Here is a 17,116-nt window from a genome sequence, read left to right as displayed (position 1 = left end):
TGGGTTTGTATATATCACCAACAAATAGATCTTTGACATTAAATTTCCATCACAAGGGACTTGTTGACCTGTAATAAATGGTTCATCTTCTGTTGATCTAAATCAGCCATTCTGAACTGGAGCCCTTGGGGGGCCACACCAAACTTAAGGGGGGGGGGGAGCATGGACTAAAATCATATGGTTTTTTTTGTAGTCAATAGGACTGAAAAAAACAATTAAACACTGCTTCACAGGGAAGAGGGTCCATAAACTTTGAGCAGAGTCTGAAGGAGGCCATAGGCAAAAAAAAAAGATTGAGAATGGCTGATCTAAATCCTTTCCACCCTTTACAAAGCACAAGCTAGGAGTGTGATGGATGAATCGGCACTTGCCTCGGAGATTGCCTCTCCAACATCATTTGGAAACCAAACAACATCCAGGACCAAGCGGCTCACTTAACTGGCATTTATTCCCTTCAGTTGAGTACACAGTGGGCAACATCCACAAAATGCATGGCAGTAACTTACCTCAACTACTCCAAAATCACCTCCCAATCTATGACCACTTTTTCCAACAACACCGCCGTAAACAGGTTCTCCTTCAAAGTCACACACCATCCTGATTATTAGTATTTCACCAGTTATTCATTACTTCGGTGACTAAATTTTGGAACTCCCCACCCATTGTGTGAGTATGTTACTTAATGAGTGGCAGCCAAGTAATGTGGTGAATACCTTGTGAAAACAATTAGGGGTGGGAAATATATGAAGTTCTTGCCTGAAAAAGTAATATATGAACTGTTAAGCAACTGATATCATCATCAAACCAAACTGACAGAAGAACACCTCTCGAATAAGATTGGCAAAATTAAATCATTGAACCAGTGAACACAATTTGTCCCCTAACACACCAGATCCACACCCCAGTATGATTCCATTGCTTGAGGTGCAACATAAAACTTTGTTTATAAACAGCACGCACATTTCTGAAGTAGTTGTGCAGAAGGGGAAGTTTGGATTTATAATTCAATTTATCATCTAATCTATAGAAAAAATATAATTCATCTCTGTTTAGAAAGCTAACCTAAACAGTAATGAGAAAAAAAAGACCATCTGCACTGAGGAGCAGACAAGCAGACAGATTTTGAAATGGTATGGGAAATACAAAGTAGTAGTTATGGGTGTCTTCAACTTCCCTTATATTCCCTCATGACTACAAGAAAGATGGATGTGGCTGAGCTTATCAGTATGTAAAGGTAAAAGTTCCATTATTGTCACATAATACTACATTTAGAATGTTGCATGCATGAAATTCTTTAACTTTGTCTACCAGAAGGAAGATAGAGATTTACCACTCACAGAAATGAGGCCCCAGCAAGGAACAAACTCGTGGCCCCTGGTTTACAAGACCAGTGCTCTAACCTCTGAGCTATTACAATGAGAGGAGAGGCCATACTGGATCTAATTCTGGGTAATGAACTTGGTCAGGTGGTGACCTCTCAATGGGGGAGCATTTTGGTGAGAGTGACCACAACTCCCTTAGCTTCAACATAGCTATGGAAAAGAATAAAAACAGACAAAATGGGAAAGTGCTTAACTGGGAAAAGGTTAGTTACGATGGGATGAGCCAGGAACTAGCGAGAGTAAATTAGAAACAGATGTTCAAGGGTTAAAGCACAGAAGTAATGTGGAGGATGTTTAGGGACCACTTGTGTTGGGTTCAGGATAGGTTTGCCGCATTGTGACAAGGAAAACATGATAGGAAAAGGAAATCATGGCTGATGCAACAGGTGAGACAGCTAGTCGAGGAAGAAAGAGGCATACATTAGATATAAGAAGCAGGAAACAGGAAGGGCTCATGAGAAGGCCTTGGCCTGTAGGATTAAGGAGAACCCCAAGGTGTTCTATGCATATGTGAAGAACAAAAAGATGACAAGAATGAAGGTGGGGCCACTAAAGGGTAAAGGAGGCAATGTGCCTGAAGGCGGAGGAAGTTGGGGAGGTCCTAAAGGAATACTTTGCTTTAGTATTCACAAGAGAAAAGGACCTTGATCAGGGTGAGGTTGAAATAGAACAGACCTGTGTGCTGGACGATGTGGCGATTAAGGAAGAGGAAGTGTTGGATCTTCTTAAAAACATCAAGATTCATTTGGTGAGAATTTGGGCACTAATTAGAATACATTCTACATTTCATAAATTTTCTCTCTTAAGACCTGTTCTATCTAATCTCATTTTCCAACCTTCTCTGCATGATACTATTTTTCAGCGATGGTGCAGAGTGGATATTCAATGTTTTAACCATCTTTTCATTGATAACTGCATCATTTAATCAGCTTTCTGGTCGGTCAGTTTAACTTGCCCATCTCTCATCTCTCCTGATATGTGTAGATCTGCCATTTTCTTCACTCTCAAATTTCTGAGTTGCCTGAAGTGTCTCAAGCAAATATTGTTGAAGATTTTTTTTAGCTTTCATCCCTTTCATAAAAGGTTTAATGTCAATCATTTTTGAGAAGCTGTTACCTTTAAAATAACCCTCATTTCTTAAAATTAAAAATGCTTGGGAATGGGGCCTGAATTTGACTTTATCAGATGAAGATTGGGATGTTATTTTTAAGCTAGTTAATAGCTCTTCGTTATGTGTTCGTCATTGTTTATTTGCAATTCAATATGATACATGGAGCTCACATGTCTATGCTAAATTGCCTCGCTTATATCCTGATACAAGTTCTAGTTGTGATAAGTGTAAGAGAGGAGAAGTTTCCTTAATTCATATGTTCTGAACTTGTCCTCATCAGGAAAAGTACTGGAGAGAGTTCTTTCACACCCTATCTTTAATTCTAAATATAAAATTAGCACCAAATCCTTTGGTTACTCTCTTTGGTACAACAGTAAACGATGGCGTACATTTTCTTTCAGTTAAGAGTCGTACTCTTTGCTTCTCTTTTGGCGAAATGTGTGATTTTTGCTTAAATGGAAGGATGCTGCCCCATCCAAACACAGTCAATGGCTGGGGGGACATTATGTCCTGTCTGAAAATGGAAAAGATTTGATATTCAGTTAATAATTCGGGTATAGGATTTCGGATGTTGTGGGGGTAATTGATGACTCACTATACTTTTCAGTATAATTTGACTGACCTATAATTTTTCTTTAAATCCTTTTTTTCTCACTTACCTTTTATTTCAATGCTAAGTATATATATCATCATATGGCGGTGGTAAGAGAAAGGGTTGTGATTTTTTTTCTTTTCTTTTTCTCTTTCCCCTTTTTTTTCTCCATGATCTTTGAATTCTCTTTGGCCACAGAGGAGGTACTAGATGATTGGAGAATGGCAAATGTGGTCCCTTGTTTAAAAAAGTTAATAGGGAGAATCCTGGGAATTATAGACTGGTGAGTCTTAAATCAGTGGTGTATAAACTATTGGAGAGGATTTTTTAGGATCTATAAGTATTTGGAGAAGTACAGCCTACTCAAGTATAGTCCGCATGGCTTTGTGAATGGAAAGTCATGCCTCACAAGCCTAATTCAGTTTTTTGAGGAGGTAACAAAAGAAATTGATGAGGATGGAGCAGTAGATGTGGTCTTCATGGATTTTAGCAAGTCATTTGTCAAGGTCCCCCATGAGAGACTTATCCATAAAGTCATGAGACATGGGATCAGTGGACCTTAGGCTGTGTGGATAAAAATTGGCTTGCAGGCTGAAAGCAGGGTAGGAGTGGAAGAAAAGTATTCTGCCTGGAGGTCGGTGGCTAGTGGAGTGCTGCAAGGATCTCTTCTGGGCCCCTGCTCTTTGTGGTTTTTATAAATGACTTGGATGAAGAAGCAGAAGGATGGGCCAATGAGTTTGCAAATAACTCAAAGGTTGGAGGAGTTGTGGATGGAGCTGAAGGTTGTCAAAGGTTATAAGAGGATATAGAAAGGATGAAGAGTTGGGTAGAAAAGTGGCAGATGGAGTTCAATCCAGATAAGTGTGAGGTGATGCATCTTGGAAGGTCAAACCAGAAGGCTGAGTACAGTCAGTTACTTAAGAATGTGGATAAACAGAGAGACCTTGGGGTTCAAATCCATACATCCCTCAAGGTTGCCACACAGGTTGATAGTATAGTTAAGAAGGCCCATGGGATACTGGGATTCATAATAGGCAGACTGAGTTCAAACATAGAGAGGTAATGTTGCAACTCTACAAATCTCTGGTAAGACCACACTTGGAGTATTCTGTTCAGTTCTAGTCATCTCATTGTAAGAAGGATTTGAAAACTATTGAGAGAGTGCAGAGGAGATTTACCAGGTTGGATGGATTGCATGGATTGGAAAAAGTCTTATGAGGCAAAGTGAGTAGAATCGGGAGTTTTCTCTTTGGACCATAGAAGGATGAGTGGAGACTTGATAAAAGTCTACACGATTATGAGAGGCATAGAGTAGACAGAGAGAACCTATTTCCCAGGGCAGGAATAGCAAACACCAGAGGACATGAGTACAAGGCAAAGGGAAGGAAGTTTAGGGGAGACATCAGGGGTAAGTTTTTTGTGCAGAGAGTTGGGGTGCCTCGAATGCCTCACCAGAGCTAGTGGTGGAGGCTGAAACATTAAGGGCATTTAAGAGACTCTTAGATAGGCACATGGATGTAAAAAAAAATAGAAGGTTACAGGGTAGGGTAGGATTTGTACTTTTTTTAAGGAATATATGGGTCATCACAACATCGAGGGCCAAAGGGCCTGTACTGTGGTATAATGTTCTGATTTCTATAATTAATGTTACTTTGATGTTGGCTGATGGATAAAGGTAGTCCAGATCACAAAACATGGGATCCACTTCATCCAGCTAAGGAGGAAAACAAGGACTTGATTTAACAAATTGATTTAAAGATGTTAGACTAAATCTGGATTTATTGCAGCCAGAGTGATGACCCTGCCATCAGATCTCCATTACTGGAGGCATGTTATGACCATGACTGGTCGCTCAGAGTAGGTCAGAGCAGGAAACATGAAGCAAAGTTATTTCCATCCTTGAAAAGCTTAATCTCACAGGGTCAATTTCTCTGAGACCTTTGTGATGAGCAATGAATTTGCACATTTAGATTTTCCAATTCTGTCATCACAGAGATGAGACATTCCACAGGATGACTTTCAGACTCATTTTTGTGCCCAGGCTTCTTCTCCAGGAGTTCAACATCATGATCGCTCTCAACTTTCTACTCCAAATTATGACAAGAGTTGATGTCTCTACAAAGTGCAGAAAAGACAGGGGGTAAGGAAGGGTGTTCTGATTGTGAACTCTTCTTGGAGCCAGAGGAACTTGTGATGGATGATCTGTTGAATGCAGAGTCCAATGCAAAGGTGAGGAAGAACTCTACTCTTGCTAATGCAGAAGAGAACAGAGGTGCAAGACCTACTTAAGATATGATAGGCGGGAAGTTGTTTTTCAGGAACACGAAAGACATCTGTGTGAAATGTCTTACCACAAGAACAAATGTGACGGAGATAAATGAAATGTGACTCGAGTCCTCACAGGAGGCAAGTTGCAAAGAGAATAATCAGTCTAATCTGTAAGTGTGTAGGTTCTACATTAGCATGCATCTGGATATATAGTAATGAATTTGGCTAATATCTAGATTTTTTTGCATATTCCTTTATAAATTTTGGCACTAAACACAGTCAGCTTTTAATGTGCCATTTCCAATTTCCAAAGGGATTTCAGATAAATATTTCACCAGTGAAGCTCTCCCTCAAAACTGCACTGGAAAACTAACCTGGATAATGTGCGCACATCTTTGGAGTGGGGCTTGAACCAATGACACTCTGAATCAAAAACAAGAGCTCTTGTAAAGAAAATGTGTCAGACCTGGCACCCACTAATTTGCACATTAAGCTGTGAGGAAAGCAGTTCCTCATAACATAAAAAATTTGCTTGCTGAACCACATATGACTTCTGCCAAATTAATTCACAGCTATCATATTGGTTAAGAGCAATGTTTTGTCTGTAGCACAGAGACTCTGCTAAATGGCAACTGGCAAAATATGTTTTAACTGGAATGCTCATATTAAGGTTAACCTTATATTTGAAGCCCTTCCACCCACTCTTAATTGTATTGATGACTCAATAAAACATTTACCTTTTTTTGGTGTCTGAAATATGCTAATCCCTTCAGAGGTTCATTTATGTTACAACTAATGTGGAAATTAAAGATGCATTTTTTATGTCTCTCCACAGATATTTATAATTAGCTATTTTAGTTGACTATTCTTCTATAAACAGAAACCATTAAGGGAAATCAGAATGTCAAAGCATGGAAGTATTCTAGCCCTGCAATGCTATCGTTCTTAGATAATAAAATGTCATCCAAAATTGCAGCTTGTTAATGTGCCTTGATGACATTTCTCCAATGATGTTCGGGTAATTGTTTCACATTATACTTTCTGCACTCTAGATTTAGCATCAACTAAATCTGTATTTCTTTTTCTTTAATTGCCATTTTTGCTTTTTTGGATATATATTCAAATCTCCTCCATTTTCAAACAGATATGTCTCCCTTTGACAGATTTCTTCATGTCTCATTTACATAATGAGTCATCCTGCTGCATAAGCTAAAATACTGGAAGCTCTTTCGCCCATTGTTGACCCCGAATGCAGGTATGAAGAGTAATGTAGATTTTTTGAAACTGTGCCACATTTACACTGGGTTTCAGAAGGATGATTTTCAAACTTCAATAACAATTAAAAATACATTTCTTGCATCTGAAATCACAGTCATTTTCTCCAGTCAGCTTTCACCTGACAATTATAGAAATTTACAGTTGAATTTAATACCTGCTTCCGCTTCCAAATTAACTCAGCTACACCACAAATGTTGGCTGCAAATTTGATTTTTGAATGGTTTTTGAAGCATTTAATTTCAGAAATAATTGCATTGCTTAAAAGAATGTGTGTTTTTGCCTTATAGAATGAAAATATCCATACATTCTTTTGTGAACTATGCCATGTTAATTCCAAAATGCATTAACCAAGGGGATTAATCTTAGCTCTGAATTTTAATTAGTTCTTTCAGCATCCTTAATGTTTGGTATCTCATTATAGGTTTCCTACATTAATTGTGGGCTGTATGTGTGTGGGCGAGGAAAATACCAATCTGTTAAAAAAAGAAAAATATCTGAACTAGAAGCTTAATTAGAGCTTTATTGTTTCTCATTGGAGAGTAGGCAGAGGTTCAATAGTTAATGGAACAGAATTGTAAAAGATTGGGCCCTTTGGCCCATAATGTCTGTGCCAAACACAATGTCAAATTAATCTAAATCTCTTCTGCCTGCACTTGATCCATATCCCTCCATTTTCATGTGCATTTTCTTTGATACTTGAAATGTTTAGCCTGAGAGAAAAAAAATTATGACTGCCTATCCTCTCAATGCCTCTCATAATGTTATACACCTCTATCAGGTCTCCCCTCAGTCTCTAGTGCCCCAGACAAAGCAACTTAAGTTTGTCCTTTTACGAGCCCAGAGGACCACAAAACCCAGCAGCAATAGACATTCACCAAGACAAATGGTTATTTAAACAAAAGTTGCTTTTAATTATTTTTAAACATGAAAACAGGATCACACTTTAACTATTGACTTAATTAACCTAACTTAACCCCCTTCTAATTCTAAGTGCACGAGTATGTAATGTGTGTGTGAGTTTAGAAAAGTTCTTTAATTCACAGTCCAATCTCACTTCTCATTCCTCCAAGGTCACTGGTTGCAGGCAATTCTTATACTATGCACAGAATTTAACATTTATGAAGTTCACCAGGCTTTGGTGCTTGAAAGGTAAATTGTTACTGCTCAGAAAGATTCTTGTTGGTTTTCAGAGAGAGATTTGTTGTTCGCTGGACACAAACTGATCCCTTCTAATCAGCCATGTCAGTGTCTTGCCGAAGAAACTTGCTCCATCAGGGTTTTCTAGATGATAACATCTTTCTTTCAGGCCACCACAAAGTTCATTTTTGTTTCACTTATTTCAAGTGAAGCATTAGGCAGCCAGTTCTCTCCTCTTGTATGGACCACAAGGGCTTTGACCAGGCTGAACTAAGCCCTTACAACCTGTCTTCAAAATGAGGCTTTTCCACAAGCTTGCCAGCTTGGCCTGTTCCAGTCCCAGATGCTGGTGAACTGTAAAACTCCAGAACTGAATCCTCTCTCTCTCTCTCTCTGTCTCTCTCTCTCTCTCTCTCTCTCTCGAGTTCTTTCATCTGTTGCTTTTCAAAACAACAATCCATCATTGAAGTCCCTTGGGCAATCCATATAACCATATAACCATTTACGGAGCGGAAACAGGCCATGTTGGCCTTTCGAGTCCGCACCGGTTCACTAGAACAGCTCCACTAGCTCAAACCTCCCGCTCTCTGCCAAATACCCTCCAACCCCGTCATATCCAACCTTTTCTTAAATGACAGAAGGGACCCTGCCGCAACTATCTCATTCGGAAGCTCATTCCATTCTGCCACCACTCGCTGAGTTAAAAAGCCACCTCTAATATTTCTCCTAAAGTTTTGCCCCCTTACCCTTAACTCATGGTCTCTTGTTCCAACCTCCCCTTCCCTCAGGGGAAAGAGTCTGTTTATGTCTAGTCTATATATTCCTTTCATAATTTTAAATACCTCTATCAAGTCTCCTCTTAATCGTCTACATTTCAATGAATAAAGTCCCAGTCTCCTTAATCTCTCCCTGTAATCCAGATTCTGTAAGCCAGGCAACATCCTTGTAAACCTTCTCTGCACCCTCTCCACCTTATCTGTATCCTGTATTTGAAATGAGATCTGTTTTGAAATGTTTGTATGTGACCTACACTAAAAAACCTGCCCCAGTTTATCTCCCCAAAACATTTCTATATACAGTATAAAACACAACATATTGTCACAGTCCAACCTCTTCCCATAACTCGCATCCTTTCCTACAGGCAATATTATGGTAATATCATCTGTACTTTTTTCCAAAATCTCCACATGTTTTCTGCCATGTGGCAACCAAAATTACACAAGTGTAGATTAAGCAATTTTATATGGCAGCAACATGAATTCCTTATCTTTCTCCACCAGTTGCCTGAGATATTTGAATCCTAAACGTCAGAGCTAGGCCAACTTTAGCAGGTCTGAGGTCTGTCACAGGTTCAGAACCACATGAGCTGATAAATCTGCACAAAGAGAGCAACAAACAGTGTCTTGCTTGTTCTTGTTTGAATTCTGTTTCTTGCAGTTATCATCAAACAATGCCATTCAGACCAACATGCAATTCTATTATCATTATGGTCTATCCGATTCAAATATTTTTGAACCTGATTGTTTTGTTTTAAATACAGAATTAAACTTCATATGTTGAGGATGATATCAAGAAATAACCTACACAAAGAATGTTGGATTTCATGAACTCTCTTGGCCATGACTCTCACTGGTCAACTGGAAAGCTGAGTAAGAAATGAATCATACTCTAAGGTAATGGCACAATTCATGCCAGGATGTCTATATCCTTGAAATACTCTGCCACGTCTTGAGTGGAACTCAAGCAAAGGGAGAACGAATGTGTGCTAAAATGTTGGTAAATTTGTTTCTGTGGTGTTTTGTTAATCCTAGGTAAACAGTATCAGGAAGGAAAAAAAAACATTCCACCAACAGTTTTCAATTTTTTTTGGTCTAAGACCCACCTGGCTCTGGCCTAACATGCCATGAGCCAATAGTGGCAATAATTTCAAGTCAAAGGCAGTTTTGTAAGAAGCACATCTATATCTAATTTAAAAGAAAAATCACATTCGGTGATTTTTGCTACATAAAGGTGACCTTTGCTACATAAAGGCACTGCTTGACCTGCTGAGTCTCTCCAGCATTTGTGTGCTTTTTCACTTAACCATGTGTCAACAGAATCCTATATTTTGCCTTTATCTCATTTAAAGTATTTTATTTAAAAATTTTAAAAAGACGCATGAAAACTTGTTGTGGTCCACCATGGCATACCCACTGATTGAGAAACAGAAGGCCTTTACAAACCGTGGTGACACTACGTGGACCCAGTGAAATTCCCGGGAATGCAAGGCCTCCCAGGCCTTTCGCAGCAAGCTCCAAATTCCTGGGAATTTTCTCTCCCTGGCAAATTTAGGGGGATTCTGCCCCCCAACCTCACAAGAATAAGTTCACCCCATCTGTCTGTTGCTCACCCACCTGCCTGTTCACTCGTTTACTCCCTCCCTTCCCCCACAGTTGTCCATTGGTCTGTCACCTGCCCCTCCCCCCCCACATTTTGGGGCCACTTTGGCACGTCACGACGGCAGCACAATGCGGGATGAATGGCAGTCTTTGTTTCCCATAATCCCTTATGCAGCTGGAACCAATCTGTATTTCCCAAAGTGGTTCCAGCTGCACAAGGGATTATGGTAAACAAGGATAGCCATTCATCCCGCATTGTGCCGCTATCGCGACGTGTGAAGTAGCCCACTGTTTTCAGGAGATATGAATTTTATTTTTAATTGCCTACGTGATGCAGTATGCAAGCGCTGACATCACGAGGCTTCCCCTGCTTGGCCATTTGCCTTTTCACGTCGCAGGGAGAGGGTGGTCTGGGAAAATTGCCCAGGTCCGTGGCCCTAGACCCATTTAAAATTCCAGGGTTTACCTTTCCACACTGCAGGTTCACAAGAGGGTTCCCGAGAAAATTTCCCGGGAATCTTCATTTTACACTGCAGTGTACCTATCACTCTCAGGGTAAGAGGGACACTAAAGGAAAGTTAAGGGCATACTGAAAGACCCAGCAGAGTTATCACTCATTGGAAGTGACCACAGGTCTTTTTTCAATCCGCGCAAAAATAAAAGCAACTTGGGATGGAGTTGCCTGCAGTTGGAGCTCTCTGTTTCCTTCATCCCTCTAACTCCTTTCCTCTAGGTGGCCACTCCTTCCCTTCCTTCTTCTTTTCACCCTCTGCCCTCTCCCCACCTCACATCTTGGCTTCCTTCTCTTTCACCCTCTCACCTGTATCTATCTAATTCCTCTTAGCTGTTAGCCTGTGTTCCTTCCACCACCCCCTGACCCCACATTTTTATTCAGACATCTGCCTGATATTTGGAACTCCTGTAGAAGCGGTCAGGCCTGAAATGGTGAATGCCTTTTACTTTCTATGGAACCTGCGTGGCCTGTCGAGTGTCTCCACCACTTTTGTATGAAACTGAATTAGATTCCATGGCTGGTGAATGCTCTCTTCCTTAATATGCACAAAAATGACAAGCCACTGCCCTGTCGTCCGCTGAACTGCTAGGACCAATAACACTGGAAGCATTCACCAGATTAAGCAGCATCTGTGGAGAAAGAAAAAGTTAATGTTTCTAGTTGATGACCTTTCATCAAAATGAGAAAATATCACTGAGAACATGGATTTTTAGCCAGCAAAAGTGGAGGGAAATGACACAAGAGTTAAATGACAAATGACAAAAATGGCAGTGCCAGGCAAAAGAGAATTGCAAAAGGAAAGGTAAAGAAACCAAACCGTGACTGTAGGTGGTAGATGTCGGAGAAAGAGAGTCGTTATTAATGTAATGACCTCCTGAGCAACTCCAGCAATTTCTGTTTTTTAATTTCAGAATTCCTGCAGCCACTGTATTTTTCTTTTCAAGGTTCATGTTTCTTTTATGGTCATGTCCGTAAATACACAAAACGTGTTCCCTTTTGTTTACCAGTGAAGGCGCACAAAGAGGTGCCACTCATCCAGCACTCCCACTGAAAGGAAGAGAAGCAAAACAAAGAGTCCCTTCAAAGTCATTGAGGGTCTATTGATCCAGTCACCTTTTCTGATGCCACTGCCTCCTACCGCCTGGCCTCCTTTTGTTGCAGCTGTGAACCCAAACTCCAGGCATCCAAGTCACCCTTCTTGGCCGTTGGTTCTTAACCCCTGATATGATTAGGAAGCAGTTAGTGCTAGAAACCTATAGGGATCCTTGCCTTGCCATCAGCACCCTCAGGAATCCTGCCTTTCCGTGCTTTTTATAGAATCAATGTTATTTTCTCTGCTGATGAACAAAGCATAATGGGAGCATGACTAATGTTAAGTAAAAGTGCAGGCTAGAGTCTTTCCCATGCATAGCATCAGGACCAAATTTAGATTTCATGCAGTAACTTCATAAGGACATCCAGCCCTCCATTCCTGATCCATATTAGTTTAAGTAAATAGTTGATTCAATCAACTTACCTACTACCTATGTCTCATGTTCCTCACAGCTTGACCTAACATGAATTGAGGTATTATAGAATCATACAAAATGAAAACAAGCCATTCAACTCAACTTGTTCAACCAGTGGGCATCCTTCTGCATTGAACCCATTGCCTCAAATTTGATCTATTGATCTCTGTGCCCAAGTGGCAAGTCTTCATCTGGGCAGCTCTGAAATGCTGTCAGTGTCACTCCTTCAGTCCTGTCTCAGGCAGTTAAGGCAATCTGTTGACCTGAAAATTTCACTTGATCAACCATATTACCTTTTATGTAGGATAATTCAGCCTTTCCAACTGAAACATAAATAATGGCCTAGGATATTGCTGTGAACTCTCTTGCTCTTTGTGTAATTTCATGCTTTCATTGATAGTGTGGTATGCCCTGAGTGCCGTGTTGTGATTTTGCATGATCATACCATAATATTTTAAATTTAAAGGAACCTAATCCAAATTAATTCAGTGTTTTCAAACTACAATCTTTCTGAAGAAACTGTGCTATGTCTCCTGCCATCTAAAGCTGAAAACAGATTTCTGGTGTTCATCTTGTGCAACCAAGGATCTGCTTCCTTCCAAATAAATTCCAGTCGCCTTTAGAGAAAGACCATTACCCAATGACCAGTTTTGATTAAATCCTGTGTCATAGCTTTTAGTGATTGGTAGCTATAAATAATTAATTGTCTTTGCCCTTCCACTTCTCCTATATTTAGTTGTTTTTTTCAACTCTAAGGGAACTAACCTCACATTTCCTTATACTGAGCACCAATTGTCCTAGTTACAGATTATATGGGTCCCAATGTATCTTCCTGAAACCTATCAAGTTTATTGTTCATCTGATCATCTAGATAGACAATTCTTTATTCCTTCATCTAGTTCCTCAAAATGTATGGTGAGACCTCTGAGCAATTCATTATCTCACATCTTGGACTTTAGAGAACATTCCCTTAATATCTTAATTCCTTGTTTCATCCAATTACCTTGTCACAAAGTTACCTTCAATTCTAAACTTTTTTTATCTTTGTCAATAAAAATTTGTGCAGAACTAGAAGACCATATAGATAGCCACACATTTTCCAATCTACTGCAACTATATTCAGAAGAATGACTAGTTTTCATTAATAACTCTTCAATGTTCAAACATCTTGTCCATAGATGCAAAATCTTCTACACAATTCTTCTCAAACTGAGTTGTTCACAATCTTATCTAAATGACAGTAAATTTATTTAAATTAATGAATATCGGTTTTCTGATGTGTAGTTCATTTTCCATTGAAGTAAAATGAAAGCCATGTACAATATACAGTAAAACCCCTGTTATCTGGAATTCAAGCATGTTTAAAATTGACATACCTTGCTGTTAGTTCACCAATCACACGGCACACAAACTCAAGCACTGGAGGTTTCACTTATCTGGCGTCTGCCAATCCCCAGAGGTACCAGATACCAGGGGTTTTACCGTATAATAATCAATTGACAATTGCTTCAAAATGAACGAAAATTAACAAAGATAGTGTGTCGATCATGGCTCCATTTTTTGCTTTCTTTAGGTAGTCAGAAGGCTGTGAGTTCAATTCAACCTCAGATATCCCATTGCGATACTTATGATGTACTGCACAAAAAGATTCTGATGTCAAATCTGATCTTTCTAATGGCTGTAAAAGATCTCTTGGTATTGATGTAAAGAAGTGAAAGTGATTTTCCCCTAATCTCATGATACTAATGATCTCTCCACCAAAATTGCTAAATAGGCATCTGATGATTAACACAGTGTATATTAGAAGTTCTGGGGATTGACCCAAAATGCTGCCAGCCTTGGTGAGTACCTGTAGCTTCCCACTGTTTACATGGGAGTTTGCTGTGCACAAATTGGCCACCAATTTCCTGCATTATAACAGTAACTACATATTAGAAATACTTCACTTTGTTGTTAATTATTTTGCAACATCTTTCAGTCATGAAAAATTCCCTCAATGTTTTTTTTTTAATTATTGTATGATCTATAAATACATTAATTTTTTTCACCATAGTGTTCCAAGTTTTGAATTTCAGGAACTATTGATTTAATAGAAGACCAAAACATGATAGAGGTTCAACTTGATTACTATGACAAATTAAAGATAAGATTTTTAATTGGATAACTCTTGGAACTTAAGATTTTCCTTCATGCTGAGGAATATATTAACACAACAAGCAGAAGGCAGGTTGTTTCTGCCTAATTAGGCCAAACTTGAGATTACTAGGACCCTATAGTTAGATAGAGGATTATTATTATTGCCAATAAAATACCTAAGTTTAATGAAAAATGTGGTTTCTCTTCAGAAAATTTTGAATATGATATTCAATGGAAAAACAAAATTAAGTGCCAGAGAAAGAAAACAAAGACAGGAAAAAAAAGTAGTACAACCTCCACTGACATTGGGTATCAAAGCATGAAGCATGTAGAAAGAAAATTAATGTTCATTTCCCGTTTAGGTTGAATACAGATTGCATAATTGTCGACAATCTGACTTTATCATGGCTATTTTTCTCAATTATAGGCTATGCTGGAGTAAACCAATGGAAGTAATAACAGAAGCATATTAATAGGGTCAGACAATGATTTCTCCAAGAACATAACTGCTCTTGGAGATATCACAGTAAAGTGTGTGTGTGTGTGTGTGTGTGTGTGTGTGTGTGTTGGGGGGTGGGGATAGGAAGTTTTGCATGCTTATTTCTTTTCTAAACAACATTTTGAATCTAATTAAAAATATTTCATCATCTCGTTTCTTTAGATTGCAGTGTCCTGGTTCAAGGCAACTTGCCAGTTGGTAAGATCAACTGTGTCCATTGAAAGTATTCTGAAATGACAGGACATTATGGAACATCTTCTCATCTAATGACTCCTCTGCATGACACTGACATCTCCAACTTCATTTGCAGTGCTGTAAAGGGTCAGAAAAATCTCTCTCAAGAGATTGCACTTCTACAAGCAAACATTCATCTTAGAAGAAATATAAACAGTGGCACTCAAGACAAAGGCCATTAGCTCAGACCGTCTGTGTCAGCTAATAATGTTGCCTTGCCACTTGCAGTCTATCTGGAACTAGACCAATTATTAGTTCAAGTGAAGAAAAATATCATGGTAAATGATAACCTTCAATCAAGTTGTTGGTAGCTGCGAAATTCACCTCAAAATGTTGAAAGCAGCAGATTTCACAGAACCAATAATTGGATATGTTTATAGAAACATTTCTAAAGAGTAAAGTGCTCTGTAGCAGGAACTCTCCTCTTGGTACAAAGCAAAGGAAACAATTAAGTGGACAACCATCCTATTATCCATCTGAGCAAATTACTGTTGCAGAATAGATGTCATATTCCATTATTTCTCATAACTATTACCCTGGTATTAATTAATGCATCAAGTTCTTTAGGATGCTTTTAAATAGCAGAATGTTATATAAGTACAAGTGATGCTGATGTTATTTGTTTTGCATGTGGCATGGATCAGTGGTGGCACTCTGATTAGAGCTGTGGCTCCATAGAGATTTTGAGGCTCTAAAGTACTTTGAAATGACCTGAGATTGTGAAAGATGCTATTTTAACTGTTTCTTCTTTTGAAGCTGACTTGGCATGTTTGAATAAACCACTTTAATTTGTGATTCATCAGTTAACACTCCAGAAAGCCATTTAGGAGATAGTCGACTCAGGCTGCTGTAATGGTTTTGAAAGTCACTATGGTTGATGTATCAGAGACCAGGTTAATGAAATTCTTTTCCATGATGCACTGTGTTTCTGATATTGTTGGTCTCTTAACCTTCTCATTTCAACACAACAAAATATTATTAGTCTTCTGTGATATGATTAATTTACATGTTGAATGTAGATTGTTTCTGGTAATTAAATCATATATCCCCAAATGAATTGTAACAAACTTTGCAAAATTTCTACATTTACAAAAACAAGGAAATGTTTATGATGCCATAAAGAAAAATAATAATACATATTTTACATAAATTGATTGGAACATAACATATGCTCTAACATTACTACTTTTAGTGACTTCATCATCTCTTACGATCTCGAGACAAAACAATTTCCAGCTTTACATCCAGCTCCTTGTTCCTTATTGCCATTAAATCACTTTCTCTTCTATCAGGCAACTGCATTTTCTCAATTTTTGTTCCATGTTTACTCCCATCCCTATGCATTACTTTGTCCCCTGGCTCCTGAGAAGATATGGTGATTCAGTCAAGGAAGGATAATGAACCAGGAGTGTTTTTCTGACACAGAACATCAGAAATCAATACAGCATACCATATTTGTACAACCATAATGCTTGCAGATGGGATGTGCCCCTCACCCCTAGCCTGTTCATGTGCCTGTCTAAATGCTGCTTAAATGTCACAATAGTGTCTGCTTCCACCACCTTCCTTGGCTGCACGTTCCAGGCACTTGCCATGTTCTGTGTGTAAAAAAAACAAAATATATGATTCACTAATCTCCTTTAATATATTCCTTTTTCTCCCTTAAATCTACACCCTCTGGTATTTGATATTTCCACCCTGGGTAAAACACACTGAAGATTGGCTCTATCCACAACTTTAGTGACCAGAGTTCCACATAAAACTCCAAATATTGCCTCAAAGTTGTATACAGCTGCAAAACGACTTCTAAATGTGTATATTCAATGCTCCAACCAATAGAAGTAAGCATTCCATTTACTCTTTTGAACACCCTATCCACTAGTTTTGCCACTTTCAAGGACAACCCCCCCCCCCAGCATCACAGATCCCTCTGTATGTTATTTACTGAATACTTTCCTCCTGTATTTGATCTCCCAAATTGTGTATTTCAAACTCCATCTGCCATTTTGCTGCCAATATTTCCAACCAATCGATATCCTTCTGTATTCTTTGAAACTCTTCCTCATTGTCTTTTAATTT

General features: G+C 38.9%; 1 long non-coding RNA gene across 1 annotated transcript; it reads left to right on the top strand.

Annotated features, from left to right (window-relative positions):
* Window positions 1–1,319: 1,319 nt before the first annotated feature.
* LOC138736581 (uncharacterized) lies at window positions 1,320–16,081 on the top strand. Its single transcript, XR_011340426.1, has 3 exons — window positions 1,320–1,449; window positions 9,309–9,441; window positions 14,966–16,081. It is a non-coding gene; the product is annotated as an uncharacterized lncRNA (long non-coding RNA).
* The last annotated feature ends 1,035 nt before the right edge of the window (window positions 16,082–17,116 follow it).

The sequence above is a fragment of the Narcine bancroftii genome, chromosome 1 (genome assembly GCF_036971445.1).
Source record: "Narcine bancroftii isolate sNarBan1 chromosome 1, sNarBan1.hap1, whole genome shotgun sequence".
In the NCBI taxonomy this organism is placed as follows: domain Eukaryota; kingdom Metazoa; phylum Chordata; class Chondrichthyes; order Torpediniformes; family Narcinidae; genus Narcine; species Narcine bancroftii.
The sequence above is the reverse complement of the archived record's forward strand: the minus strand, read 5'-3'. Positions and strand labels throughout refer to the sequence as shown.